The sequence below is a fragment of the Lonchura striata genome, chromosome 19, assembly GCF_050655825.1.
Source record: "Lonchura striata isolate lonStrDom1 chromosome 19, ASM5065582v1, whole genome shotgun sequence".
Taxonomy (NCBI): domain Eukaryota; kingdom Metazoa; phylum Chordata; class Aves; order Passeriformes; family Estrildidae; genus Lonchura; species Lonchura striata.
The window spans coordinates 11,901,443-11,928,777 of NC_140721.1; positions in this window are offsets into that span (position 1 = coordinate 11,901,443).

Consider the following 27,335-nt stretch of genomic DNA (forward strand, 5'->3'; position numbering starts at 1 on the left):
CCAAACACAAGGCGCTGGCTATGTTCTTGCTTCTCGACAACTCAACGGAGTGCTTCATTTCTGCAGTTGCCATCGAGGTCTCTGCACTCGGAGCCTCAGAGGACGAGCACGAGTTTCCCAGGAGGGGCTGCATCAGGAGGAATTCAAAACTCAGGAGAATTGTCCTGGAACACCTTCCATAAGGATGCTAGAATGGAATTGAAGAGGCAGGCGAGTGTCCACCACGGTCCTCTAGCAGTCCTTAGGGTGCGCGCAGAAGCCCGGTGCTCTGCGGCTTCGTTCTTCGCCCTCGTACAAGCTACCGCTCTGTCCGGCTCCCGGAGCAGGAGAAGCGGCTGCTTCGGGCACACAGCAGCGGAGCGGCAGCCGTACGCTCCGAAGCGCAGCTTCAGCCGAAAGACGCCGGCGACCGGCGCTTGGCTTCGGACAGCAGCCGAGAGCCGTAGTGTGCGTCTGCACTAGACTGCAGTATAACGAAAAGCTTTGGCAGTGTGTCTTGCAGGGAGATAGCTTAGGAGCGCAGCGCACTTATGCCTCCCTTGTCCAGAAACACGGATTTGCTGTACTCTCCAAAAACACTGCAGTTTCCAGGACAAGATGCCAGATGCTCTCTGATGCCCGTACTCTCTTCCTCCTCTTGCCCACCTTGTTTTTTTAGCGTGCACATGTCTCGGCAATCAGTGCACAGTGAAGGCAATCGCAAAAGTGCAGCAGCTGCTGACTCCCAGACACTTAGGCGCTGGCTATGTTCTTGCTTCTCGACAACTCAACGCAGCCCTTCATTTCTGCAGCTGCCATCGATGTTTCTGCATCTCGGAGCCTCAGGGGACGAGCACGAGTTTCCCAGGAGGGGCTGTATCAGGACGAACCCATAAGCAATGAAAGTTGTCCTGGAACAGCTCCATAGAGCATGCCAGCTGTGAATTGATATGTTAGGGAGGTGCAGCCACCTTCCTCTAGCAGCCCGTAGGCTGTGCACACAAGTCCGGTGCTCTGCGGCTTCGTTCTTCGCCCTCGTACAAGCTACCGCTCTCTCCGGCTCCCGGAGCAGGGGAAGCGGCTGCTTCGCGCACACAACAGCCGTACGCTCCGAAGCGCTGCTTCAGCCGGAAGACGCCGGCGACCGGCGCTTGGCTTCGGACAGCAGCCGAGAGCCGTAGTGTGCGTCTGCACTAGACTGCATGATAGCGAAAAGCTTTGGCAGTGTGTCTCGCAGGGAGATAGCTTAGGAGCGCAGCGCACTTATGCCTCCCTTGTCCAGAAACACGATTTTACTGCACACTCCTAAAACACTGCTCTTTCCAGGGCAATATATAAGATGCTTTCTGACGGCCGTGATCTTTCGGGGACTCTTGCTCAGCTCGTTGTTTTAACGTGCCCATGCCGTCGTGGTATTCAGTGCACAGTGAAGGCAATCGCAAAAGTCCAGCAGCTGCTGACTCCCAAACACAAGGCGCTGGCTATGTTCTTGCTTCTCGACAACTCAACGGAGTGCTTCATTTCTGCAGTTGCCATCGAGGTCTCTGCACTCGGAGCCTCAGAGGACGAGCAGGAGTTTCCCAGGAGGGGCTGCATCAGGAGGAATTCAAAACTCAGGAGAATTGTCCTGGAACACCTTCCATAAGGATGCTAGAATGGAATTGAAGACGCAGGCGAGTGTCCACCACGGTCCTCTAGCAGTCCTTAGGGTGCGCGCAGAAGCCCGGTGCTCTGCGGCTTCGTTCTTCGCCCTCGTACAAGCTACCGCTCTGTCCGGCTCCCGGAGCAGGAGAAGCGGCTGCTTCGCGCACACAGCAGCGGAGCGGCAGCCGTACGCTCCGAAGCGCAGCTTCAGCCGAAAGACGCCGGCGACCGGCGCTTGGCTTCGGACAGCAGCCGAGAGCCGTAGTGTGCGTCTGCACTAGACTGCAGTATAACGAAAAGCTTTGGCAGTGTGTCTCGCAGGGAGATAGCTTAGGAGCGCAGCGCACTTATGCCTCCCTTGTCCAGAAACACGATTTTACTGCACACTCCTAAAACACTGCTCTTTCCAGGGCAATATATAAGCTGCTTTCTGACGGCCGTGATCTTTCGGGACTCTTGCTCAGCGCGTTGTTTTAACGTGCCCATGCCGTCGTGGTATTCAGTGCACAGTGAAGGCAATCGAAAAAGTCCAGCAGCTGCTGACTCCCAAACACAAGGCGCTGGCTAGGTTCTTGCTTCTCGACAACTCAACGGAGTGCTTCATTTCTGCAGTTGCCATCGAGGTCTCTGCATGTCGGAGACTCAGAGGACGAGCACGAGTTTCCCAGGAGGGGCTGCATCAGGACGAATTCAAAATTCAGGAAAATTGTCCTGGAACACTTTCCATAAGGATGCTAGAATGGAATTGAAGACGCAGGCGAGTGTCCACCACGGTCCTCTAGCAGTCCTTAGGGTGCGCGCAGAAGCCCGGTGCTCTGCGGCTTCGTTCTTCGCCCTCGTACAAGCTACCGCTCTGTCCGGCTCCCGGAGCAGGAGAAGCGGCTGCTTCGCGCACACAGCAGCGGAGCGGCAGCCGTACGCTCCGAAGCGCAGCTTCAGCCGAAAGACGCCGGCGACCGGCGCTTGGCTTCGGACAGCAGCCGAGAGCCGTAGTGTGCGTCTGCACTAGACTGCAGTATAACGAAAAGCTTTGGCAGTGTGTCTCGCAGGGAGATAGCTTAGGAGCGCAGCGCACTTATGCCTCCCTTGTCCAGAAACACGATTTTACTGCACACTCCTAAAACACTGCTCTTTCCAGGGCAATATATAAGCTGCTTTCTGACGGCCGTGATCTTTCGGGACTCTTGCTCAGCGCGTTGTTTTAACGTGCCCATGCCGTCGTGGTATTCAGTGCACAGTGAAGGCAATCGAAAAAGTCCAGCAGCTGCTGACTCCCAAACACAAGGCGCTGGCTATGTTCTTGCTTCTCGACAACTCAACGGAGTGCTTCATTTCTGCAGTTGCCATCGAGGTCTCTGCATGTCGGAGACTCAGAGGACGAGCACGAGTTTCCCAGGAGGGGCTGCATCAGGACGAATTCAAAATTCAGGAAAATTGTCCTGGAACACTTTCCATAAGGATGCTAGAAGGGAATTGAAGAGGCGGGCGAGCGGCCACCATGGTCCTCTAGCAGTCCTTAGGGTGCGCGCAGAAGCCCGGTGCTCTGCGGCTTCGTTCTTCGCCCTCGTACAAGCTACCGCTCTGTCCGGCTCCCGGAGCAGGAGAAGCGGCTGCTTCGCGCACACAAGAGCGGAGCGGCAGCCGTACGCTCCGAAGCGCAGCTTCAGCCGAAAGACGCCGGCCACCGGCGCTTCGCTTCGGACAGCAGCCGAGAGCCGTAGTGTGCGTCTGCACTAGACTGCATCATAGCGAAAAGCTTTGGCAGTGTGTCTTAGCAGGGAGATAGCTTAGGAGCGCAGCGCACTTATGCCTCCCTTGTCCAGAAACACGATTTTACTGCACACTCCTAAAACACTGCTCTTTCCAGGGCAATATATAAGCTGCTTTCTGACGGCCGTGATCTTTCGGGGACTCCTTCTCAGCTCGTTGTTTTAACGTGCCCATGCCGTCGTGGCATTCAGTGCACAGTGAAGGCAATCGCAAAAGTCCAGCAGCTGCTGACTCCCAAACACAAGGCGCTGGCTATGTTCTTGCTTCTCGACAACTCAACGGAGTGCTTCATTTCTGCAGTTGCCATCGAGGTCTCTGCACTCGGAGCCTCAGAGGACGAGCACGAGTTTCCCAGGAGGGGCTGCATCAGGAGGAATTCAAAACTCAGGAGAATTGTCCTGGAACACCTTCCATAAGGATGCTAGAATGGAATTGAAGAGGCAGGCGAGTGTCCACCACGGTCCTCTAGCAGTCCTTAGGGTGCGCGCAGAAGCCCGGTGCTCTGCGGCTTCGTTCTTCGCCCTCGTACAAGCTACCGCTCTGTCCGGCTCCCGGAGCAGGAGAAGCGGCTGCTTCGGGCACACAGCAGCGGAGCGGCAGCCGTACGCTCCGAAGCGCAGCTTCAGCCGAAAGACGCCGGCGACCGGCGCTTGGCTTCGGACAGCAGCCGAGAGCCGTAGTGTGCGTCTGCACTAGACTGCAGTATAACGAAAAGCTTTGGCAGTGTGTCTTGCAGGGAGATAGCTTAGGAGCGCAGCGCACTTATGCCTCCCTTGTCCAGAAACACGGATTTGCTGTACTCTCCAAAAACACTGCAGTTTCCAGGACAAGATGCCAGATGCTCTCTGATGCCCGTACTCTCTTCCTCCTCTTGCCCACCTTGTTTTTTTAGCGTGCACATGTCTCGGCAATCAGTGCACAGTGAAGGCAATCGCAAAAGTGCAGCAGCTGCTGACTCCCAGACACTTAGGCGCTGGCTATGTTCTTGCTTCTCGACAACTCAACGCAGCCCTTCATTTCTGCAGCTGCCATCGATGTTTCTGCATCTCGGAGCCTCAGGGGACGAGCACGAGTTTCCCAGGAGGGGCTGTATCAGGACGAACCCATAAGCAATGAAAGTTGTCCTGGAACAGCTCCATAGAGCATGCCAGCTGTGAATTGATATGTTAGGGAGGTGCAGCCACCTTCCTCTAGCAGCCCGTAGGCTGTGCACACAAGTCCGGTGCTCTGCGGCTTCGTTCTTCGCCCTCGTACAAGCTACCGCTCTCTCCGGCTCCCGGAGCAGGGGAAGCGGCTGCTTCGCGCACACAACAGCCGTACGCTCCGAAGCGCTGCTTCAGCCGGAAGACGCCGGCGACCGGCGCTTGGCTTCGGACAGCAGCCGAGAGCCGTAGTGTGCGTCTGCACTAGACTGCATGATAGCGAAAAGCTTTGGCAGTGTGTCTCGCAGGGAGATAGCTTAGGAGCGCAGCGCACTTATGCCTCCCTTGTCCAGAAACACGATTTTACTGCACACTCCTAAAACACTGCTCTTTCCAGGGCAATATATAAGATGCTTTCTGACGGCCGTGATCTTTCGGGGACTCTTGCTCAGCTCGTTGTTTTAACGTGCCCATGCCGTCGTGGTATTCAGTGCACAGTGAAGGCAATCGCAAAAGTCCAGCAGCTGCTGACTCCCAAACACAAGGCGCTGGCTATGTTCTTGCTTCTCGACAACTCAACGGAGTGCTTCATTTCTGCAGTTGCCATCGAGGTCTCTGCACTCGGAGCCTCAGAGGACGAGCAGGAGTTTCCCAGGAGGGGCTGCATCAGGAGGAATTCAAAACTCAGGAGAATTGTCCTGGAACACCTTCCATAAGGATGCTAGAATGGAATTGAAGACGCAGGCGAGTGTCCACCACGGTCCTCTAGCAGTCCTTAGGGTGCGCGCAGAAGCCCGGTGCTCTGCGGCTTCGTTCTTCGCCCTCGTACAAGCTACCGCTCTGTCCGGCTCCCGGAGCAGGAGAAGCGGCTGCTTCGCGCACACAGCAGCGGAGCGGCAGCCGTACGCTCCGAAGCGCAGCTTCAGCCGAAAGACGCCGGCGACCGGCGCTTGGCTTCGGACAGCAGCCGAGAGCCGTAGTGTGCGTCTGCACTAGACTGCAGTATAACGAAAAGCTTTGGCAGTGTGTCTCGCAGGGAGATAGCTTAGGAGCGCAGCGCACTTATGCCTCCCTTGTCCAGAAACACGATTTTACTGCACACTCCTAAAACACTGCTCTTTCCAGGGCAATATATAAGCTGCTTTCTGACGGCCGTGATCTTTCGGGACTCTTGCTCAGCGCGTTGTTTTAACGTGCCCATGCCGTCGTGGTATTCAGTGCACAGTGAAGGCAATCGAAAAAGTCCAGCAGCTGCTGACTCCCAAACACAAGGCGCTGGCTAGGTTCTTGCTTCTCGACAACTCAACGGAGTGCTTCATTTCTGCAGTTGCCATCGAGGTCTCTGCATGTCGGAGACTCAGAGGACGAGCACGAGTTTCCCAGGAGGGGCTGCATCAGGACGAATTCAAAATTCAGGAAAATTGTCCTGGAACACTTTCCATAAGGATGCTAGAATGGAATTGAAGACGCAGGCGAGTGTCCACCACGGTCCTCTAGCAGTCCTTAGGGTGCGCGCAGAAGCCCGGTGCTCTGCGGCTTCGTTCTTCGCCCTCGTACAAGCTACCGCTCTGTCCGGCTCCCGGAGCAGGAGAAGCGGCTGCTTCGCGCACACAGCAGCGGAGCGGCAGCCGTACGCTCCGAAGCGCAGCTTCAGCCGAAAGACGCCGGCGACCGGCGCTTGGCTTCGGACAGCAGCCGAGAGCCGTAGTGTGCGTCTGCACTAGACTGCAGTATAACGAAAAGCTTTGGCAGTGTGTCTCGCAGGGAGATAGCTTAGGAGCGCAGCGCACTTATGCCTCCCTTGTCCAGAAACACGATTTTACTGCACACTCCTAAAACACTGCTCTTTCCAGGGCAATATATAAGCTGCTTTCTGACGGCCGTGATCTTTCGGGACTCTTGCTCAGCGCGTTGTTTTAACGTGCCCATGCCGTCGTGGTATTCAGTGCACAGTGAAGGCAATCGAAAAAGTCCAGGTGCTGCTGACTCCCAAACACAAGGCGCTGGCTATGTTCTTGCTTCTCGACAACTCAACGTAGCCCTTCATTTCTGCAGTTGCCATCGAGGTCTCTGCATGTCGGAGACTCAGAGGACGAGCACGAGTTTCCCAGGAGGGGCTGCATCAGGACGAATTCAAAATTCAGGAAAATTGTCCTGGAACACTTTCCATAAGGATGCTAGAAGGGAATTGAAGAGGCGGGCGAGCGGCCACCATGGTCCTCTAGCAGTCCTTAGGGTGCGCGCAGAAGCCCGGTGCTCTGCGGCTTCGTTCTTCGCCCTCGTACAAGCTACCGCTCTGTCCGGCTCCCGGAGCAGGAGAAGCGGCTGCTTCGCGCACACAAGAGCGGAGCGGCAGCCGTACGCTCCGAAGCGCAGCTTCAGCCGAAAGACGCCGGCCACCGGCGCTTCGCTTCGGACAGCAGCCGAGAGCCGTAGTGTGCGTCTGCACTAGACTGCATCATAGCGAAAAGCTTTGGCAGTGTGTCTTAGCAGGGAGATAGCTTAGGAGCGCAGCGCACTTATGCCTCCCTTGTCCAGAAACACGATTTTACTGCACACTCCTAAAACACTGCTCTTTCCAGGGCAATATATAAGCTGCTTTCTGACGGCCGTGATCTTTCGGGGACTCCTTCTCAGCTCGTTGTTTTAACGTGCCCATGCCGTCGTGGCATTCAGTGCACAGTGAAGGCAATCGCAAAAGTCCAGCAGCTGCTGACTCCCAAACACAAGGCGCTGGCTATGTTCTTGCTTCTCGACAACTCAACGGAGTGCTTCATTTCTGCAGTTGCCATCGAGGTCTCTGCACTCGGAGCCTCAGAGGACGAGCACGAGTTTCCCAGGAGGGGCTGCATCAGGAGGAATTCAAAACTCAGGAGAATTGTCCTGGAACACCTTCCATAAGGATGCTAGAATGGAATTGAAGAGGCAGGCGAGTGTCCACCACGGTCCTCTAGCAGTCCTTAGGGTGCGCGCAGAAGCCCGGTGCTCTGCGGCTTCGTTCTTCGCCCTCGTACAAGCTACCGCTCTGTCCGGCTCCCGGAGCAGGAGAAGCGGCTGCTTCGGGCACACAGCAGCGGAGCGGCAGCCGTACGCTCCGAAGCGCAGCTTCAGCCGAAAGACGCCGGCGACCGGCGCTTGGCTTCGGACAGCAGCCGAGAGCCGTAGTGTGCGTCTGCACTAGACTGCAGTATAACGAAAAGCTTTGGCAGTGTGTCTTGCAGGGAGATAGCTTAGGAGCGCAGCGCACTTATGCCTCCCTTGTCCAGAAACACGGATTTGCTGTACTCTCCAAAAACACTGCAGTTTCCAGGACAAGATGCCAGATGCTCTCTGATGCCCGTACTCTCTTCCTCCTCTTGCCCACCTTGTTTTTTTAGCGTGCACATGTCTCGGCAATCAGTGCACAGTGAAGGCAATCGCAAAAGTGCAGCAGCTGCTGACTCCCAGACACTTAGGCGCTGGCTATGTTCTTGCTTCTCGACAACTCAACGCAGCCCTTCATTTCTGCAGCTGCCATCGATGTTTCTGCATCTCGGAGCCTCAGGGGACGAGCACGAGTTTCCCAGGAGGGGCTGTATCAGGACGAACCCATAAGCAATGAAAGTTGTCCTGGAACAGCTCCATAGAGCATGCCAGCTGTGAATTGATAGGTTAGGGAGGTGCAGCCACCTTCCTCTAGCAGCCCGTAGGCTGTGCACACAAGTCCGGTGCTCTGCGGCTTCGTTCTTCGCCCTCGTACAAGCTACCGCTCTGTCCGGCTCCCGGAGCAGGGGAAGCGGCTGCTTCGCGCACACAACAGCCGTACGCTCCGAAGCGCTGCTTCAGCCGGAAGACGCCGGCGACCGGCGCTTGGCTTCGGACAGCAGCCGATAGCCGTAGTGTGCGTCTGCACTAGACTGCATGATAGCGAAAAGCTTTGGCAGTGTGTCTCGCAGGGAGATAGCTTAGGAGCGCAGCGCACTTATGCCTCCCTTGTCCAGAAACACGATTTTACTGCACACTCCTAAAACACTGCTCTTTCCAGGGCAATATATAAGCTGCTTTCTGACGGCCGTGATCTTTCGGGGACTCTTGCTCAGCTCGTTGTTTTAACGTGCCCATGCCGTCGTGGCATTCAGTGCACAGTGAAGGCAATCGCAAAAGTCCAGCAGCTGCTGACTCCCAAACACAAGGCGCTGGCTATGTTCTTGCTTCTCGACAACTCAACGGAGTGCTTCATTTCTGCAGTTGCCATCGAGGTCTCTGCACTCGGAGCCTCAGAGGACGAGCACGAGTTTCCCAGGAGGGGCTGCATCAGGAGGAATTCAAAACTCAGGAGAATTGTCCTGGAACACCTTCCATAAGGATGCTAGAATGGAATTGAAGAGGCAGGCGAGTGTCCACCACGGTCCTCTAGCAGTCCTTAGGGTGCGCGCAGAAGCCCGGTGCTCTGCGGCTTCGTTCTTCGCCCTCGTACAAGCTACCGCTCTGTCCGGCTCCCGGAGCAGGAGAAGCGGCTGCTTCGGGCACACAGCAGCGGAGCGGCAGCCGTACGCTCCGAAGCGCAGCTTCAGCCGAAAGACGCCGGCGACCGGCGCTTGGCTTCGGACAGCAGCCGAGAGCCGTAGTGTGCGTCTGCACTAGACTGCAGTATAACGAAAAGCTTTGGCAGTGTGTCTTGCAGGGAGATAGCTTAGGAGCGCAGCGCACTTATGCCTCCCTTGTCCAGAAACACGGATTTGCTGTACTCTCCAAAAACACTGCAGTTTCCAGGACAAGATGCCAGATGCTCTCTGATGCCCGTACTCTCTTCCTCCTCTTGCCCACCTTGTTTTTTTAGCGTGCACATGTCTCGGCAATCAGTGCACAGTGAAGGCAATCGCAAAAGTGCAGCAGCTGCTGACTCCCAGACACTTAGGCGCTGGCTATGTTCTTGCTTCTCGACAACTCAACGCAGCCCTTCATTTCTGCAGCTGCCATCGATGTTTCTGCATCTCGGAGCCTCAGGGGACGAGCACGAGTTTCCCAGGAGGGGCTGTATCAGGACGAACCCATAAGCAATGAAAGTTGTCCTGGAACAGCTCCATAGAGCATGCCAGCTGTGAATTGATAGGTTAGGGAGGTGCAGCCACCTTCCTCTAGCAGCCCGTAGGCTGTGCACACAAGTCCGGTGCTCTGCGGCTTCGTTCTTCGCCCTCGTACAAGCTACCGCTCTGTCCGGCTCCCGGAGCAGGGGAAGCGGCTGCTTCGCGCACACAACAGACGTACGCTCCGAAGCGCTGCTTCAGCCGGAAGACGCCGGCGACCGGCGCTTGGCTTCGGACAGCAGCCGATAGCCGTAGTGTGCGTCTGCACTAGACTGCATGATAGCGAAAAGCTTTGGCAGTGTGTCTCGCAGGGAGATAGCTTAGGAGCGCAGCGCACTTATGCCTCCCTTGTCCAGAAACACGATTTTACTGCACACTCCTAAAACACTGCTCTTTCCAGGGCAATATATAAGCTGCTTTCTGACGGCCGTGATCTTTCGGGGACTCTTGCTCAGCTCGTTGTTTTAACGTGCCCATGCCGTCGTGGTATTCAGTGCACAGTGAAGGCAATCGCAAAAGTCCAGCAGCTGCTGACTCCCAAACACAAGGCGCTGGCTATGTTCTTGCTTCTCGACAACTCAACGGAGTGCTTCATTTCTGCAGTTGCCATCGAGGTCTCTGCACTCGGAGCCTCAGAGGACGAGCACGAGTTTCCCAGGAGGGGCTGCATCAGGAGGAATTCAAAACTCAGGAGAATTGTCCTGGAACACCTTCCATAAGGATGCTAGAATGGAATTGAAGAGGCAGGCGAGTGTCCACCACGGTCCTCTAGCAGTCCTTAGGGTGCGCGCAGAAGCCCGGTGCTCTGCGGCTTCGTTCTTCGCCCTCGTACAAGCTACCGCTCTGTCCGGCTCCCGGAGCAGGAGAAGCGGCTGCTTCGCGCACACAGCAGCGGAGCGGCAGCCGTACGCTCCGAAGCGCAGCTTCAGCCGAAAGACGCCGGCGACCGGCGCTTGGCTTCGGACAGCAGCCGAGAGCCGTAGTGTGCGTCTGCACTAGACTGCAGTATAACGAAAAGCTTTGGCAGTGTGTCTCGCAGGGAGATAGCTTAGGAGCGCAGCGCACTTATGCCTCCCTTGTCCAGAAACACGATTTTACTGCACACTCCTAAAACACTGCTCTTTCCAGGGCAATATATAAGCTGCTTTCTGACGGCCGTGATCTTTCGGGACTCTTGCTCAGCGCGTTGTTTTAACGTGCCCATGCCGTCGTGGTATTCAGTGCACAGTGAAGGCAATCGAAAAAGTCCAGGTGCTGCTGACTCCCAAACACAAGGCGCTGGCTATGTTCTTGCTTCTCGACAACTCAACGGAGTGCTTCATTTCTGCAGTTGCCATCGAGGTCTCTGCATGTCGGAGCCTCAGAGGACGAGCACGAGTTTCCCAGGAGGGGCTGCATCAGGAGGAATTCAAAACTCAGGAGAATTGTCCTGGAACACCTTCCATAAGGATGCTAGAATGGAATTGAAGAGGCAGGCGAGTGTCCACCACGGTCCTCTAGCAGTCCTTAGGGTGCGCGCAGAAGCCCGGTGCTCTGCGGCTTCGTTCTTCGCCCTCGTACAAGCTACCGCTCTGTCCGGCTCCCGGAGCAGGAGAAGCGGCTGCTTCGGGCACACAGCAGCGGAGCGGCAGCCGTACGCTCCGAAGCGCAGCTTCAGCCGAAAGACGCCGGCGACCGGCGCTTGGCTTCGGACAGCAGCCGAGAGCCGTAGTGTGCGTCTGCACTAGACTGCAGTATAACGAAAAGCTTTGGCAGTGTGTCTTGCAGGGAGATAGCTTAGGAGCGCAGCGCACTTATGCCTCCCTTGTCCAGAAACACGGATTTGCTGTACTCTCCAAAAACACTGCAGTTTCCAGGACAAGATGCCAGATGCTCTCTGATGCCCGTACTCTCTTCCTCCTCTTGCCCACCTTGTTTTTTTAGCGTGCACATGTCTCGGCAATCAGTGCACAGTGAAGGCAATCGCAAAAGTGCAGCAGCTGCTGACTCCCAGACACTTAGGCGCTGGCTATGTTCTTGCTTCTCGACAACTCAACGCAGCCCTTCATTTCTGCAGCTGCCATCGATGTTTCTGCATCTCGGAGCCTCAGGGGACGAGCACGAGTTTCCCAGGAGGGGCTGTATCAGGACGAACCCATAAGCAATGAAAGTTGTCCTGGAACAGCTCCATAGAGCATGCCAGCTGTGAATTGATATGTTAGGGAGGTGCAGCCACCTTCCTCTAGCAGCCCGTAGGCTGTGCACACAAGTCCGGTGCTCTGCGGCTTCGTTCTTCGCCCTCGTACAAGCTACCGCTCTGTCCGGCTCCCGGAGCAGGGGAAGCGGCTGCTTCGCGCACACAACAGCCGTACGCTCCGAAGCGCTGCTTCAGCCGGAAGACGCCGGCGACCGGCGCTTGGCTTCGGACAGCAGCCGATAGCCGTAGTGTGCGTCTGCACTAGACTGCATGATAGCGAAAAGCTTTGGCAGTGTGTCTCGCAGGGAGATAGCTTAGGAGCGCAGCGCACTTATGCCTCCCTTGTCCAGAAACACGATTTTACTGCACACTCCTAAAACACTGCTCTTTCCAGGGCAATATATAAGCTGCTTTCTGACGGCCGTGATCTTTCGGGGACTCTTGCTCAGCTCGTTGTTTTAACGTGCCCATGCCGTCGTGGTATTCAGTGCACAGTGAAGGCAATCGCAAAAGTCCAGCAGCTGCTGACTCCCAAACACAAGGCGCTGGCTATGTTCTTGCTTCTCGACAACTCAACGGAGTGCTTCATTTCTGCAGTTGCCATCGAGGTCTCTGCACTCGGAGCCTCAGAGGACGAGCAGGAGTTTCCCAGGAGGGGCTGCATCAGGAGGAATTCAAAACTCAGGAGAATTGTCCTGGAACACCTTCCATAAGGATGCTAGAATGGAATTGAAGACGCAGGCGAGTGTCCACCACGGTCCTCTAGCAGTCCTTAGGGTGCGCGCAGAAGCCCGGTGCTCTGCGGCTTCGTTCTTCGCCCTCGTACAAGCTACCGCTCTGTCCGGCTCCCGGAGCAGGAGAAGCGGCTGCTTCGGGCACACAGCAGCGGAGCGGCAGCCGTACGCTCCGAAGCGCAGCTTCAGCCGAAAGACGCCGGCGACCGGCGCTTGGCTTCGGACAGCAGCCGAGAGCCGTAGTGTGCGTCTGCACTAGACTGCAGTATAACGAAAAGCTTTGGCAGTGTGTCTCGCAGGGAGATAGCTTAGGAGCGCAGCGCACTTATGCCTCCCTTGTCCAGAAACACGATTTTACTGCACACTCCTAAAACACTGCTCTTTCCAGGGCAATATATAAGCTGCTTTCTGACGGCCGTGATCTTTCGGGACTCCTTCTCAGCGCGTTGTTTTAACGTGCCCATGCCGTCGTGGTATTCAGTGCACAGTGAAGGCAATCGAAAAAGTCCAGGTGCTGCTGACTCCCAAACACAAGGCGCTGGCTATGTTCTTGCTTCTCGACAACTCAACGGAGTGCTTCATTTCTGCAGTTGCCATCGAGGTCTCTGCATGTCGGAGCCTCAGAGGACGAGCACGAGTTTCCCAGGAGGGGCTGCATCAGGAGGAATTCAAAACTCAGGAGAATTGTCCTGGAACACCTTCCATAAGGATGCTAGAATGGAATTGAAGAGGCAGGCGAGTGTCCACCACGGTCCTCTAGCAGTCCTTAGGGTGCGCGCAGAAGCCCGGTGCTCTGCGGCTTCGTTCTTCGCCCTCGTACAAGCTACCGCTCTGTCCGGCTCCCGGAGCAGGAGAAGCGGCTGCTTCGCGCACACAGCAGCGGAGCGGCAGCCGTACGCTCCGAAGCGCAGCTTCAGCCGAAAGACGCCGGCGACCGGCGCTTGGCTTCGGACAGCAGCCGAGAGCCGTAGTGTGCGTCTGCACTAGACTGCAGTATAACGAAAAGTTTTGGCAGTGTGTCTCGCAGGGAGATAGCTTAGGAGCGCAGCGCACTTATGCCTCCCTTGTCCAGAAACACGATTTTACTGCACACTCCTAAAACACTGCTCTTTCCAGGGCAATATATAAGCTGCTTTCTGACGGCCGTGATCTTTCGGGACTCTTGCTCAGCGCGTTGTTTTAACGTGCCCATGCCGTCGTGGTATTCAGTGCACAGTGAAGGCAATCGAAAAAGTCCAGGTGCTGCTGACTCCCAAACACAAGGCGCTGGCTATGTTCTTGCTTCTCGACAACTCAACGTAGCCCTTCATTTCTGCAGTTGCCATCGAGGTCTCTGCATGTCGGAGACTCAGAGGACGAGCACGAGTTTCCCAGGAGGGGCTGCATCAGGACGAATTCAAAATTCAGGAAAATTGTCCTGGAACACTTTCCATAAGGATGCTAGAAGGGAATTGAAGAGGCGGGCGAGCGGCCACCATGGTCCTCTAGCAGTCCTTAGGGTGCGCGCAGAAGCCCGGTGCTCTGCGGCTTCGTTCTTCGCCCTCGTACAAGCTACCGCTCTGTCCGGCTCCCGGAGCAGGAGAAGCGGCTGCTTCGCGCACACAAGAGCGGAGCGGCAGCCGTACGCTCCGAAGCGCAGCTTCAGCCGAAAGACGCCGGCCACCGGCGCTTCGCTTCGGACAGCAGCCGAGAGCCGTAGTGTGCGTCTGCACTAGACTGCATGATAGCGAAAAGCTTTGGCAGTGTGTCTTAGCAGGGAGATAGCTTAGGAGCGCAGCGCACTTATGCCTCCCTTGTCCAGAAACACGATTTTACTGCACACTCCTAAAACACTGCTCTTTCCAGGGCAATATATAAGCTGCTTTCTGACGGCCGTGATCTTTCGGGGACTCCTTCTCAGCTCGTTGTTTTAACGTGCCCATGCCGTCGTGGCATTCAGTGCACAGTGAAGGCAATCGCAAAAGTCCAGCAGCTGCTGACTCCCAAACACAAGGCGCTGGCTATGTTCTTGCTTCTCGACAACTCAACGGAGTGCTTCATTTCTGCAGTTGCCATCGAGGTCTCTGCACTCGGAGCCTCAGAGGACGAGCACGAGTTTCCCAGGAGGGGCTGCATCAGGACGAATTCAAAACTCAGGAAAATTGTCCTGGAACACCTTCCATAAGGATGCTAGAATGGAATTGAAGACGCAGGCGAGTGTCCACCACGGTCCTCTAGCAGTCCTTAGGGTGCGCGCAGAAGCCCGGTGCTCTGCGGCTTCGTTCTTCGCCCTCGTACAAGCTACCGCTCTGTCCGGCTCCCGGAGCAGGAGAAGCGGCTGCTTCGCGCACACAGCAGCGGAGCGGCAGCCGTACGCTCCGAAGCGCAGCTTCAGCCGAAAGACGCCGGCGACCGGCGCTTGGCTTCGGACAGCAGCCGAGAGCCGTAGTGTGCGTCTGCACTAGACTGCAGTATAACGAAAAGCTTTGGCAGTGTGTCTCGCAGGGAGATAGCTTAGGAGCGCAGCGCACTTATGCCTCCCTTGTCCAGAAACACGATTTTACTGCACACTCCTAAAACACTGCTCTTTCCAGGGCAATATATAAGCTGCTTTCTGACGGCCGTGATCTTTCGGGACTCTTGCTCAGCGCGTTGTTTTAACGTGCCCATGCCGTCGTGGTATTCAGTGCACAGTGAAGGCAATCGAAAAAGTCCAGGTGCTGCTGACTCCCAAACACACGGCGCTGGCTAGGTTCTTGCTTCTCGACAACTCAACGTAGCCCTTCATTTCTGCAGTTGCCATCGAGGTCTCTGCATGTCGGAGACTCAGAGGACGAGCACGAGTTTCCCAGGAGGGGCTGCATCAGGACGAATTCAAAATTCAGGAAAATTGTCCTGGAACACTTTCCATAAGGATGCTAGAAGGGAATTGAAGAGGCGGGCGAGCGGCCACCATGGTCCTCTAGCAGTCCTTAGGGTGCGCGCAGAAGCCCGGTGCTCTGCGGCTTCGTTCTTCGCCCTCGTACAAGCTACCGCTCTGTCCGGCTCCCGGAGCAGGAGAAGCGGCTGCTTCGCGCACACAAGAGCGGAGCGGCAGCCGTACGCTCCGAAGCGCAGCTTCAGCCGAAAGACGCCGGCCACCGGCGCTTCGCTTCGGACAGCAGCCGAGAGCCGTAGTGTGCGTCTGCACTAGACTGCATGATAGCGAAAAGCTTTGGCAGTGTGTCTTAGCAGGGAGATAGCTTAGGAGCGCAGCGCACTTATGCCTCCCTTGTCCAGAAACACGGATTTGCTGTACTCTCCAAAAACACTGCAGTTTCCAGGACAAGATGCCAGATGCTCTCTGATGCCCGTACTCTCTTCCTCCTCTTGCCCACCTTGTTTTTTTAGCGTGCACATGTCTCGGCAATCAGTGCACAGTGAAGGCAATCGCAAAAGTGCAGCAGCTGCTGACTCCCAGACACTTAGGCGCTGGCTATGTTCTTGCTTCTCGACAACTCAACGCAGCCCTTAATTTCTGCAGCTGCCATCGATGTTTCTGCATCTCGGAGCCTCAGGGGACGAGCACGAGTTTCCCAGGAGGGGCTGTATCAGGACGAACCCATAAGCAATGAAAGTTGTCCTGGAACAGCTCCATAGAGCATGCCAGCTGTGAATTGATAGGTTAGGGAGGTGCAGCCACCTTCCTCTAGCAGCCCGTAGGCTGTGCACACAAGTCCGGTGCTCTGCGGCTTCGTTCTTCGCCCTCGTACAAGCTACCGCTCTGTCCGGCTCCCGGAGCAGGGGAAGCGGCTGCTTCGCGCACACAACAGCCGTACGCTCCGAAGCGCTGCTTCAGCCGGAAGACGCCGGCGACCGGCGCTTGGCTTCGGACAGCAGCCGATAGCCGTAGTGTGCGTCTGCACTAGACTGCATGATAGCGAAAAGCTTTGGCAGTGTGTCTCGCAGGGAGATAGCTTAGGAGCGCAGCGCACTTATGCCTCCCTTGTCCAGAAACACGATTTTACTGCACACTCCTAAAACACTGCTCTTTCCAGGGCAATATATAAGCTGCTTTCTGACGGCCGTGATCTTTCGGGGACTCTTGCTCAGCTCGTTGTTTTAACGTGCCCATGCCGTCGTGGTATTCAGTGCACAGTGAAGGCAATCGCAAAAGTCCAGCAGCTGCTGACTCCCAAACACAAGGCGCTGGCTATGTTCTTGCTTCTCGACAACTCAACGGAGTGCTTCATTTCTGCAGTTGCCATCGAGGTCTCTGCACTCGGAGCCTCAGAGGACGAGCACGAGTTTCCCAGGAGGGGCTGCATCAGGAGGAATTCAAAACTCAGGAGAATTGTCCTGGAACACCTTCCATAAGGATGCTAGAATGGAATTGAAGAGGCAGGCGAGTGTCCACCACGGTCCTCTAGCAGTCCTTAGGGTGCGCGCAGAAGCCCGGTGCTCTGCGGCTTCGTTCTTCGCCCTCGTACAAGCTACCGCTCTGTCCGGCTCCCGGAGCAGGAGAAGCGGCTGCTTCGGGCACACAGCAGCGGAGCGGCAGCCGTACGCTCCGAAGCGCAGCTTCAGCCGAAAGACGCCGGCGACCGGCGCTTGGCTTCGGACAGCAGCCGAGAGCCGTAGTGTGCGTCTGCACTAGACTGCAGTATAACGAAAAGCTTTGGCAGTGTGTCTTGCAGGGAGATAGCTTAGGAGCGCAGCGCACTTATGCCTCCCTTGTCCAGAAACACGGATTTGCTGTACTCTCCAAAAACACTGCAGTTTCCAGGACAAGATGCCAGATGCTCTCTGATGCCCGTACTCTCTTCCTCCTCTTGCCCACCTTGTTTTTTTAGCGTGCACATGTCTCGGCAATCAGTGCACAGTGAAGGCAATCGCAAAAGTGCAGCAGCTGCTGACTCCCAGACACTTAGGCGCTGGCTATGTTCTTGCTTCTCGACAACTCAACGCAGCCCTTCATTTCTGCAGCTGCCATCGAGGTCTCTGCATGTCGGAGACTCAGAGGACGAGCACGAGTTTCCCAGGAGGGGCTGCATCAGGACGAATTCAAAATTCAGGAAAATTGTCCTGGAACACTTTCCATAAGGATGCTAGAAGGGAATTGAAGAGGCGGGCGAGCGGCCACCATGGTCCTCTAGCAGTCCTTAGGGTGCGCGCAGAAGCCCGGTGCTCTGCGGCTTCGTTCTTCGCCCTCGTACAAGCTACCGCTCTGTCCGGCTCCCGGAGCAGGAGAAGCGGCTGCTTCGCGCACACAAGAGCGGAGCGGCAGCCGTACGCTCCGAAGCGCAGCTTCAGCCGAAAGACGCCGGCCACCGGCGCTTCGCTTCGGACAGCAGCCGAGAGCCGTAGTGTGCGTCTGCACTAGACTGCATCATAGCGAAAAGCTTTGGCAGTGTGTCTTAGCAGGGAGATAGCTTAGGAGCGCAGCGCACTTATGTCTCCCTTGTCCAGAAACACGATTTTACTGCACACTCCTAAAACACTGCTCTTTCCAGGGCAATATATAAGCTGCTTTCTGACGGCCGTGATCTTTCGGGGACTCCTTCTCAGCTCGTTGTTTTAACGTGCCCATGCCGTCGTGGCATTCAGTGCACAGTGAAGGCAATCGCAAAAGTCCAGCAGCTGCTGACTCCCAAACACAAGGCGCTGGCTATGTTCTTGCTTCTCGACAACTCAACGGAGTGCTTCATTTCTGCAGTTGCCATCGAGGTCTCTGCACTCGGAGCCTCAGAGGACGAGCACGAGTTTCCCAGGAGGGGCTGCATCAGGAGGAATTCAAAACTCAGGAGAATTGTCCTGGAACACCTTCCATAAGGATGCTAGAATGGAATTGAAGAGGCAGGCGAGTGTCCACCACGGTCCTCTAGCAGTCCTTAGGGTGCGCGCAGAAGCCCGGTGCTCTGCGGCTTCGTTCTTCGCCCTCGTACAAGCTACCGCTCTGTCCGGCTCCCGGAGCAGGAGAAGCGGCTGCTTCGGGCACACAGCAGCGGAGCGGCAGCCGTACGCTCCGAAGCGCAGCTTCAGCCGAAAGACGCCGGCGACCGGCGCTTGGCTTCGGACAGCAGCCGAGAGCCGTAGTGTGCGTCTGCACTAGACTGCAGTATAACGAAAAGCTTTGGCAGTGTGTCTTGCAGGGAGATAGCTTAGGAGCGCAGCGCACTTATGCCTCCCTTGTCCAGAAACACGGATTTGCTGTACTCTCCAAAAACACTGCAGTTTCCAGGACAAGATGCCAGATGCTCTCTGATGCCCGTACTCTCTTCCTCCTCTTGCCCACCTTGTTTTTTTAGCGTGCACATGTCTCGGCAATCAGTGCACAGTGAAGGCAATCGCAAAAGTGCAGCAGCTGCTGACTCCCAGACACTTAGGCGCTGGCTATGTTCTTGCTTCTCGACAACTCAACGCAGCCCTTCATTTCTGCAGCTGCCATCGATGTTTCTGCATCTCGGAGCCTCAGGGGACGAGCACGAGTTTCCCAGGAGGGGCTGTATCAGGACGAACCCATAAGCAATGAAAGTTGTCCTGGAACAGCTCCATAGAGCATGCCAGCTGTGAATTGATAGGTTAGGGAGGTGCAGCCACCTTCCTCTAGCAGCCCGTAGGCTGTGCACACAAGTCCGGTGCTCTGCGGCTTCGTTCTTCGCCCTCGTACAAGCTACCGCTCTGTCCGGCTCCCGGAGCAGGGGAAGCGGCTGCTTCGCGCACACAACAGCCGTACGCTCCGAAGCGCTGCTTCAGCCGGAAGACGCCGGCGACCGGCGCTTGGCTTCGGACAGCAGCCGATAGCCGTAGTGTGCGTCTGCACTAGACTGCATGATAGCGAAAAGCTTTGGCAGTGTGTCTCGCAGGGAGATAGCTTAGGAGCGCAGCGCACTTATGCCTCCCTTGTCCAGAAACACGATTTTACTGCACACTCCTAAAACACTGCTCTTTCCAGGGCAATATATAAGCTGCTTTCTGACGGCCGTGATCTTTCGGGGACTCTTGCTCAGCTCGTTGTTTTAACGTGCCCATGCCGTCGTGGTATTCAGTGCACAGTGAAGGCAATCGCAAAAGTCCAGCAGCTGCTGACTCCCAAACACAAGGCGCTGGCTATGTTCTTGCTTCTCGACAACTCAACGGAGTGCTTCATTTCTGCAGTTGCCATCGAGGTCTCTGCACTCGGAGCCTCAGAGGACGAGCACGAGTTTCCCAGGAGGGGCTGCATCAGGAGGAATTCAAAACTCAGGAGAATTGTCCTGGAACACCTTCCATAAGGATGCTAGAATGGAATTGAAGACGCAGGCGAGTGTCCACCACGGTCCTCTAGCAGTCCTTAGGGTGCGCGCAGAAGCCCGGTGCTCTGCGGCTTCGTTCTTCGCCCTCGTACAAGCTACCGCTCTGTCCGGCTCCCGGAGCAGGAGAAGCGGCTGCTTCGCGCACACAGCAGCGGAGCGGCAGCCGTACGCTCCGAAGCGCAGCTTCAGCCGAAAGACGCCGGCGACCGGCGCTTGGCTTCGGACAGCAGCCGAGAGCCGTAGTGTGCGTCTGCACTAGACTGCAGTATAACGAAAAGCTTTGGCAGTGTGTCTCGCAGGGAGATAGCTTAGGAGCGCAGCGCACTTATGCCTCCCTTGTCCAGAAACACGATTTTACTGCACACTCCTAAAACACTGCTCTTTCCAGGGCAATATATAAGCTGCTTTCTGACGGCCGTGATCTTTCGGGACTCTTGCTCAGCGCGTTGTTTTAACGTGCCCATGCCGTCGTGGTATTCAGTGCACAGTGAAGGCAATCGAAAAAGTCCAGGTGCTGCTGACTCCCAAACACAAGGCGCTGGCTATGTTCTTGCTTCTCGACAACTCAACGGAGTGCTTCATTTCTGCAGTTGCCATCGAGGTCTCTGCATGTCGGAGACTCAGAGGACGAGCACGAGTTTCCCAGGAGGGGCTGCATCAGGAGGAATTCAAAACTCAGGAGAATTGTCCTGGAACACCTTCCATAAGGATGCTAGAATGGAATTGAAGAGGCAGGCGAGTGTCCACCACGGTCCTCTAGCAGTCCTTAGGGTGCGCGCAGAAGCCCGGTGCTCTGCGGCTTCGTTCTTCGCCCTCGTACAAGCTACCGCTCTGTCCGGCTCCCGGAGCAGGAGAAGCGGCTGCTTCGCGCACACAGCAGCGGAGCGGCAGCCGTACGCTCCGAAGCGCAGCTTCAGCCGAAAGACGCCGGCCACCGGCGCTTGGCTTCGGACAGCAGCCGAGAGCCGTAGTGTGCGTCTGCACTAGACTGCAGTATAACGAAAAGTTTTGGCAGTGTGTCTCGCAGGGAGATAGCTTAGGAGCGCAGCGCACTTATGCCTCCCTTGTCCAGAAACACGATTTTACTGCACACTCCTAAAACACTGCTCTTTCCAGGGCAATATATAAGCTGCTTTCTGACGGCCGTGATCTTTCGGGACTCTTGCTCAGCGCGTTGTTTTAACGTGCCCATGCCGTCGTGGTATTCAGTGCACAGTGAAGGCAATCGAAAAAGTCCAGGTGCTGCTGACTCCCAAACACAAGGCGCTGGCTATGTTCTTGCTTCTCGACAACTCAACGTAGCCCTTCATTTCTGCAGTTGCCATCGAGGTCTCTGCATGTCGGAGACTCAGAGGACGAGCACGAGTTTCCCAGGAGGGGCTGCATCAGGACGAATTCAAAATTCAGGAAAATTGTCCTGGAACACTTTCCATAAGGATGCTAGAAGGGAATTGAAGAGGCGGGCGAGCGGCCACCATGGTCCTCTAGCAGTCCTTAGGGTGCGCGCAGAAGCCCGGTGCTCTGCGGCTTCGTTCTTCGCCCTCGTACAAGCTACCGCTCTGTCCGGCTCCCGGAGCAGGAGAAGCGGCTGCTTCGCGCACACAAGAGCGGAGCGGCAGCCGTACGCTCCGAAGCGCAGCTTCAGCCGAAAGACGCCGGCCACCGGCGCTTCGCTTCGGACAGCAGCCGAGAGCCGTAGTGTGCGTCTGCACTAGACTGCATGATAGCGAAAAGCTTTGGCAGTGTGTCTTAGCAGGGAGATAGCTTAGGAGCGCAGCGCACTTATGCCTCCCTTGTCCAGAAACACGATTTTACTGCACACTCCTAAAACACTGCTCTTTCCAGGGCAATATATAAGCTGCTTTCTGACGGCCGTGATCTTTCGGGGACTCCTTCTCAGCTCGTTGTTTTAACGTGCCCATGCCGTCGTGGCATTCAGTGCACAGTGAAGGCAATCGCAAAAGTCCAGCAGCTGCTGACTCCCAAACACAAGGCGCTGGCTATGTTCTTGCTTCTCGACAACTCAACGGAGTGCTTCATTTCTGCAGTTGCCATCGAGGTCTCTGCACTCGGAGCCTCAGAGGACGAGCACGAGTTTCCCAGGAGGGGCTGCATCAGGAGGAATTCAAAACTCAGGAGAATTGTCCTGGAACACCTTCCATAAGGATGCTAGAATGGAATTGAAGAGGCAGGCGAGTGTCCACCACGGTCCTCTAGCAGTCCTTAGGGTGCGCGCAGAAGCCCGGTGCTCTGCGGCTTCGTTCTTCGCCCTCGTACAAGCTACCGCTCTGTCCGGCTCCCGGAGCAGGAGAAGCGGCTGCTTCGGGCACACAGCAGCGGAGCGGCAGCCGTACGCTCCGAAGCGCAGCTTCAGCCGAAAGACGCCGGCGACCGGCGCTTGGCTTCGGACAGCAGCCGAGAGCCGTAGTGTGCGTCTGCACTAGACTGCAGTATAACGAAAAGCTTTGGCAGTGTGTCTTGCAGGGAGATAGCTTAGGAGCGCAGCGCACTTATGCCTCCCTTGTCCAGAAACACGGATTTGCTGTACTCTCCAAAAACACTGCAGTTTCCAGGACAAGATGCCAGATGCTCTCTGATGCCCGTACTCTCTTCCTCCTCTTGCCCACCTTGTTTTTTTAGCGTGCACATGTCTCGGCAATCAGTGCACAGTGAAGGCAATCGCAAAAGTGCAGCAGCTGCTGACTCCCAGACACTTAGGCGCTGGCTATGTTCTTGCTTCTCGACAACTCAACGCAGCCCTTCATTTCTGCAGCTGCCATCGATGTTTCTGCATCTCGGAGCCTCAGGGGACGAGCACGAGTTTCCCAGGAGGGGCTGTATCAGGACGAACCCATAAGCAATGAAAGTTGTCCTGGAACAGCTCCATAGAGCATGCCAGCTGTGAATTGATATGTTAGGGAGGTGCAGCCACCTTCCTCTAGCAGCCCGTAGGCTGTGCACACAAGTCCGGTGCTCTGCGGCTTCGTTCTTCGCCCTCGTACAAGCTACCGCTCTGTCCGGCTCCCGGAGCAGGGGAAGCGGCTGCTTCGCGCACACAACAGCCGTACGCTCCGAAGCGCTGCTTCAGCCGGAAGACGCCGGCGACCGGCGCTTGGCTTCGGACAGCAGCCGATAGCCGTAGTGTGCGTCTGCACTAGACTGCATGATAGCGAAAAGCTTTGGCAGTGTGTCTCGCAGGGAGATAGCTTAGGAGCGCAGCGCACTTATGCCTCCCTTGTCCAGAAACACGATTTTACTGCACACTCCTAAAACACTGCTCTTTCCAGGGCAATATATAAGATGCTTTCTGACGGCCGTGATCTTTCGGGGACTCTTGCTCAGCTCGTTGTTTTAACGTGCCCATGCCGTCGTGGTATTCAGTGCACAGTGAAGGCAATCGCAAAAGTCCAGCAGCTGCTGACTCCCAAACACAAGGCGCTGGCTATGTTCTTGCTTCTCGACAACTCAACGGAGTGCTTCATTTCTGCAGTTGCCATCGAGGTCTCTGCACTCGGAGCCTCAGAGGACGAGCACGAGTTTCCCAGGAGGGGCTGCATCAGGAGGAATTCAAAACTCAGGAAAATTGTCCTGGAACACCTTCTATAAGGATGCTAGAATGGAATTGAAGACGCAGGCGAGTGTCCACCACGGTCCTCTAGCAGTCCTTAGGGTGCGCGCAGAAGCCCGGTGCTCTGCGGCTTCGTTCTTCGCCCTCGTACAAGCTACCGCTCTGTCCGGCTCCCGGAGCAGGAGAAGCGGCTGCTTCGCGCACACAGCAGCGGAGCGGCAGCCGTACGCTCCGAAGCGCAGCTTCAGCCGAAAGACGCCGGCGACCGGCGCTTGGCTTCGGACAGCAGCCGAGAGCCGTAGTGTGCGTCTGCACTAGACTGCAGTATAACGAAAAGCTTTGGCAGTGTGTCTCGCAGGGAGATAGCTTAGGAGCGCAGCGCACTTATGCCTCCCTTGTCCAGAAACACGATTTTACTGCACACTCCTAAAACACTGCTCTTTCCAGGGCAATATATAAGCTGCTTTCTGACGGCCGTGATCTTTCGGGACTCTTGCTCAGCGCGTTGTTTTAACGTGCCCATGCCGTCGTGGTATTCAGTGCACAGTGAAGGCAATCGCAAAAGTGCAGGTGCTGCTGACTCCCAAACACAAGGCGCTGGCTATGTTCTTGCTTCTCGACAACTCAACGTAGCCCTTCATTTCTGCAGTTGCCATCGAGGTCTCTGCATGTCGGAGACTCAGAGGACGAGCACGAGTTTCCCAGGAGGGGCTGCATCAGGACGAATTCAAAATTCAGGAAAATTGTCCTGGAACACTTTCCATAAGGATGCTAGAAGGGAATTGAAGAGGCGGGCGAGCGGCCACCATGGTCCTCTAGCAGTCCTTAGGGTGCGCGCAGAAGCCCGGTGCTCTGCGGCTTCGTTCTTCGCCCTCGTACAAGCTACCGCTCTGTCCGGCTCCCGGAGCAGGAGAAGCGGCTGCTTCGCGCACACAAGAGCGGAGCGGCAGCCGTACGCTCCGAAGCGCAGCTTCAGCCGAAAGACGCCGGCCACCGGCGCTTCGCTTCGGACAGCAGCCGAGAGCCGTAGTGTGCGTCTGCACTAGACTGCATCATAGCGAAAAGCTTTGGCAGTGTGTCTTAGCAGGGAGATAGCTTAGGAGCGCAGCGCACTTATGCCTCCCTTGTCCAGAAACACGATTTTACTGCACACTCCTAAAACACTGCTCTTTCCAGGGCAATATATAAGCTGCTTTCTGACGGCCGTGATCTTTCGGGGACTCCTTCTCAGCTCGTTGTTTTAACGTGCCCATGCCGTCGTGGCATTCAGTGCACAGTGAAGGCAATCGCAAAAGTCCAGCAGCTGCTGACTCCCAAACACAAGGCGCTGGCTATGTTCTTGCTTCTCGACAACTCAACGGAGTGCTTCATTTCTGCAGTTGCCATCGAGGTCTCTGCACTCGGAGCCTCAGAGGACGAGCACGAGTTTCCCAGGAGGGGCTGCATCAGGAGGAATTCAAAACTCAGGAGAATTGTCCTGGAACACCTTCCATAAGGATGCTAGAATGGAATTGAAGAGGCAGGCGAGTGTCCACCACGGTCCTCTAGCAGTCCTTAGGGTGCGCGCAGAAGCCCGGTGCTCTGCGGCTTCGTTCTTCGCCCTCGTACAAGCTACCGCTCTGTCCGGCTCCCGGAGCAGGAGAAGCGGCTGCTTCGGGCACACAGCAGCGGAGCGGCAGCCGTACGCTCCGAAGCGCAGCTTCAGCCGAAAGACGCCGGCGACCGGCGCTTGGCTTCGGACAGCAGCCGAGAGCCGTAGTGTGCGTCTGCACTAGACTGCAGTATAACGAAAAGCTTTGGCAGTGTGTCTTGCAGGGAGATAGCTTAGGAGCGCAGCGCACTTATGCCTCCCTTGTCCAGAAACACGGATTTGCTGTACTCTCCAAAAACACTGCAGTTTCCAGGACAAGATGCCAGATGCTCTCTGATGCCCGTACTCTCTTCCTCCTCTTGCCCACCTTGTTTTTTTAGCGTGCACATGTCTCGGCAATCAGTGCACAGTGAAGGCAATCGCAAAAGTGCAGCAGCTGCTGACTCCCAGACACTTAGGCGCTGGCTATGTTCTTGCTTCTCGACAACTCAACGCAGCCCTTCATTTCTGCAGCTGCCATCGATGTTTCTGCATCTCGGAGCCTCAGGGGACGAGCACGAGTTTCCCAGGAGGGGCTGTATCAGGACGAACCCATAAGCAATGAAAGTTGTCCTGGAACAGCTCCATAGAGCATGCCAGCTGTGAATTGATATGTTAGGGAGGTGCAGCCACCTTCCTCTAGCAGCCCGTAGGCTGTGCACACAAGTCCGGTGCTCTGCGGCTTCGTTCTTCGCCCTCGTACAAGCTACCGCTCTGTCCGGCTCCCGGAGCAGGGGAAGCGGCTGCTTCGCGCACACAACAGCCGTACGCTCCGAAGCGCTGCTTCAGCCGGAAGACGCCGGCGACCGGCGCTTGGCTTCGGACAGCAGCCGATAGCCGTAGTGTGCGTCTGCACTAGACTGCATGATAGCGAAAAGCTTTGGCAGTGTGTCTCGCAGGGAGATAGCTTAGGAGCGCAGCGCACTTATGCCTCCCTTGTCCAGAAACACGATTTTACTGCACACTCCTAAAACACTGCTCTTTCCAGGGCAATATATAAGATGCTTTCTGACGGCCGTGATCTTTCGGGGACTCTTGCTCAGCTCGTTGTTTTAACGTGCCCATGCCGTCGTGGTATTCAGTGCACAGTGAAGGCAATCGCAAAAGTCCAGCAGCTGCTGACTCCCAAACACAAGGCGCTGGCTATGTTCTTGCTTCTCGACAACTCAACGGAGTGCTTCATTTCTGCAGTTGCCATCGAGGTCTCTGCACTCGGAGCCTCAGAGGACGAGCAGGAGTTTCCCAGGAGGGGCTGCATCAGGAGGAATTCAAAACTCAGGAGAATTGTCCTGGAACACCTTCCATAAGGATGCTAGAATGGAATTGAAGACGCAGGCGAGTGTCCACCACGGTCCTCTAGCAGTCCTTAGGGTGCGCGCAGAAGCCCGGTGCTCTGCGGCTTCGTTCTTCGCCCTCGTACAAGCTACCGCTCTGTCCGGCTCCCGGAGCAGGAGAAGCGGCTGCTTCGCGCACACAGCAGCGGAGCGGCAGCCGTACGCTCCGAAGCGCAGCTTCAGCCGAAAGACGCCGGCGACCGGCGCTTGGCTTCGGACAGCAGCCGAGAGCCGTAGTGTGCGTCTGCACTAGACTGCAGTATAACGAAAAGCTTTGGCAGTGTGTCTCGCAGGGAGATAGCTTAGGAGCGCAGCGCACTTATGCCTCCCTTGTCCAGAAACACGATTTTACTGCACACTCCTAAAACACTGCTCTTTCCAGGGCAATATATAAGCTGCTTTCTGACGGCCGTGATCTTTCGGGACTCTTGCTCAGCGCGTTGTTTTAACGTGCCCATGCCGTCGTGGTATTCAGTGCACAGTGAAGGCAATCGCAAAAGTGCAGGTGCTGCTGACTCCCAAACACAAGGCGCTGGCTATGTTCTTGCTTCTCGACAACTCAACGTAGCCCTTCATTTCTGCAGTTGCCATCGAGGTCTCTGCATGTCGGAGACTCAGAGGACGAGCACGAGTTTCCCAGGAGGGGCTGCATCAGGACGAATTCAAAATTCAGGAAAATTGTCCTGGAACACTTTCCATAAGGATGCTAGAAGGGAATTGAAGAGGCGGGCGAGCGGCCACCATGGTCCTCTAGCAGTCCTTAGGGTGCGCGCAGAAGCCCGGTGCTCTGCGGCTTCGTTCTTCGCCCTCGTACAAGCTACCGCTCTGTCCGGCTCCCGGAGCAGGAGAAGCGGCTGCTTCGCGCACACAAGAGCGGAGCGGCAGCCGTACGCTCCGAAGCGCAGCTTCAGCCGAAAGACGCCGGCCACCGGCGCTTCGCTTCGGACAGCAGCCGAGAGCCGTAGTGTGCGTCTGCACTAGACTGCATCATAGCGAAAAGCTTTGGCAGTGTGTCTTAGCAGGGAGATAGCTTAGGAGC